Source organism: Ovis canadensis, chromosome 9 (genome assembly GCF_042477335.2).
Source record: "Ovis canadensis isolate MfBH-ARS-UI-01 breed Bighorn chromosome 9, ARS-UI_OviCan_v2, whole genome shotgun sequence".
In the NCBI taxonomy this organism is placed as follows: domain Eukaryota; kingdom Metazoa; phylum Chordata; class Mammalia; order Artiodactyla; family Bovidae; genus Ovis; species Ovis canadensis.
This window is the reverse complement of record NC_091253.1, coordinates 37,320,665-37,323,333: the sequence shown is the minus strand read 5'-3', so window position 1 is coordinate 37,323,333 and position 2,669 is coordinate 37,320,665. Positions and strand designations below refer to the sequence as shown.

At 39.5% G+C, this 2,669-nt stretch overlaps 1 non-coding gene across 1 annotated transcript; it reads right to left on the bottom strand.

Annotated features, from left to right (window-relative positions):
• Nucleotides 1–248: 248 nt before the first annotated feature.
• On the bottom strand, nt 249–441 carry LOC138446341 (U2 spliceosomal RNA). The gene has a single exon (XR_011259281.1). It is a non-coding gene; the product is annotated as a U2 spliceosomal RNA (small nuclear RNA).
• Between the last annotated feature and the right edge of the window lie 2,228 nt (nt 442–2,669).

Sequence of the window (2,669 nt, the reverse complement as noted above, 5' to 3'; positions counted from 1 at the left end):
AGAAGAGAAACTCTTAGACTTTCAAGGATAATCACACATTTCAAGCAAATCAGGACAAAACAAATGAAAATGAACAATATAGCCCTTCTTTTCCTTTTTCATCCAGGGCATAGCTTTTTCAAAGACTGTTTTCTTCTCACCATACAAATACTACCCATTTGCAAACAGAGAAAACAACACTGAACTGTGCTACCCTACTCCCCACTACACTAGCCAATCTTTTTGACATTCAGGATATATATTCTTCCAGTACTGCTTTCTATTATAATATATATGCATTTTTATAGAAATAGATGTTAATAAAGGTTTTAACTTAAAATGCTTTTGAGAATGAAGAAGGTACAGGTACTTTGAGTGGGCAAGCTTTGGATACTCCATGGAGCAGAAAACTACTTAGAACAGATACTACACTTGATCTTAGCCAAAAGGCTGAGAAGTAAAGCAGAAAACTCCTTAGAACAAAGATCTTTCAGGCTATAAAGTAATTTCTCCATTTCCCCCTACCTTTAGTGACCCTTGTTTAACTCTGTGTGTGTGTGTTTAATTTCAATGTCAAGTGTTCCAGTTTCATCAGGGTCATTAAAATATTTAATTCACATGAGTGTTGATAAAATGATGTGCATTATTAAAAGGGCTTTGCAGTTCACGCAACAGAAGAACCATTCTTTTCTGCCCTGGTACTAATGAGATGGGGCTGGTGGAGGTGTCTTGATCATATCACCTGTTAGAACAATGACTCCATCTGCAGTGTCTGTGGAGATCCACAGAGAAAAGCCTCTGTGGTAACCAGTTAAGAGTTTATTGCAACAATTGCTTTTACCTCCTTAAGAAACCCCTCTTGCTAGAGAACACATCCCTGAGGAACTGTAATGGGAAATTTCATGACATGGGACTTCCAAGGATGATCATTATTATTACCATCATCCTCATTTTAGTGACTGTAAAATCTTGAACAAAACTAGTAGCTTCACCAAAATCTTCACCAAAACTAGTAGCTTTATGTACATTCTATCATAAGAATTCCCAGTGGTTGCTTTTAAAACTATATTCTTTGGTACCAGTTCTATGTTTTCTAAATTTTTTGTTTGTTTTTCTCACGGAATTCAGTTGATTAGATCTTAACTAGGTGATTTTAAATAAAAATGTTGAAATATATAAAAAAAAATTCTGGACAACTGCTTCAGCCATGAGAGGGGAGTCTGAGTATGTCAGGCTCAATTCCTGCTCCCCAACCCGCAAATTAAAGTTCCACATTTATTTCATGTTATCACAAGGTAAGAAGTTTCTCTAGTTTCACCTACCTGTTTTCCAAAACCACCCCACTCCTTTGGTTAGCCAGTGTGTATGTGCTCAGTCGCTCGGTCATGCCCGACTCATTGGGGCCTCATGGACATTAGCCTGCCAGGCTCCTCTACCCATGGAATTTTCCAGGCAAGAACACTGGAGTGGGTTGCCTACTCCGTTACTACTCCACACTACTCCATTACCTGGATTTCCTGCTCCAGGTGATCTTCCAGACCCAAGAATCTAACTCACATCTCTTGCATCTCCTGCTTTGGCAGGCAGATTCTTTACCACTAGCGCTACCTGGGAAGCCCCACATACAGTAAATTAGAAAAAAGGAAGGGGGACTTTTGTACACAATTCAAACTATAGAAGAGAAATGAAAACTGTTTTAGCTTGATAATATTGATATCAAATATCATGGGGAGGAAATCCTGTAAGTGTTCTTTTGCCTTATGGATGTTTGACTCTGCAAAGGAATTCTCTTCACTTTTCTTCTCTACCTACATATAACTCAAACCCTTTCAGCTACAGTCAAGTGGGAAAAAAACCTAATGAAACGGAAAGACTTGTGAGACCAGAAGAATAAGTAATGTGGTAGAGCACTTAGGAGTAGGGGAAGATGGAGAAAGGAATTTGGGAGTCAGGGGCATAGCTGAGGAGGAAGGAGGAGTTGAAGGGAGGAGGGACTCAGAGCAGATTCAACTTGGGTCATGCCAGTTATAGCTAAAGGCTCTTGATGCTCTCAGGAGCTGGCAGTCTGGGCATTATTAGAACAGAATAGAGAATCATTTCCAATTCTTCACTAATTCCTAGGCTCTGTGGGTTATAATAGTCAAAATAAGCCTGAAAAAAGGGCAAGACCACATGGGTGCTAGATTCAGACTCTTAGAGACTGAATCTCTTGTGAGATTTTAGGCCAGTTAACTTCCCCATTTCTCAGTTTTCTCATCTCTTAGTTGAAGATAAATATGCTACATACATTAGCAGCCCCCCATGCATGCAGTTATGTTCCAAGATCCCCAGGGTATGCCTGAAACTTTAGATAGTGTGAAGTCCTATATATACACCATGTTTTTCCTATACATACATACCTGTGAACTAATTTATAGATGAGGCACAGTCATAGAATAGCCAAATTTCCAGCATGACTATTGCATTTGGAGGCCATTGTTAAGCAAAATAAGGGTTACCTGAACATAAGCACTGCAATGCTGAGACAGTTGGTCTGATAACCCAAACAGCTGCTAAGTGATGAACAAGCAGGTAGTGGATGCAGTGTGGATATGCTGGACCAAGAGATAATTCATATCCCAGGTGGGACAGTGAGACAGCTTGAGATTTCATCGCATTACTCAGGAAGGCATGTGATTTAAAACTTACAC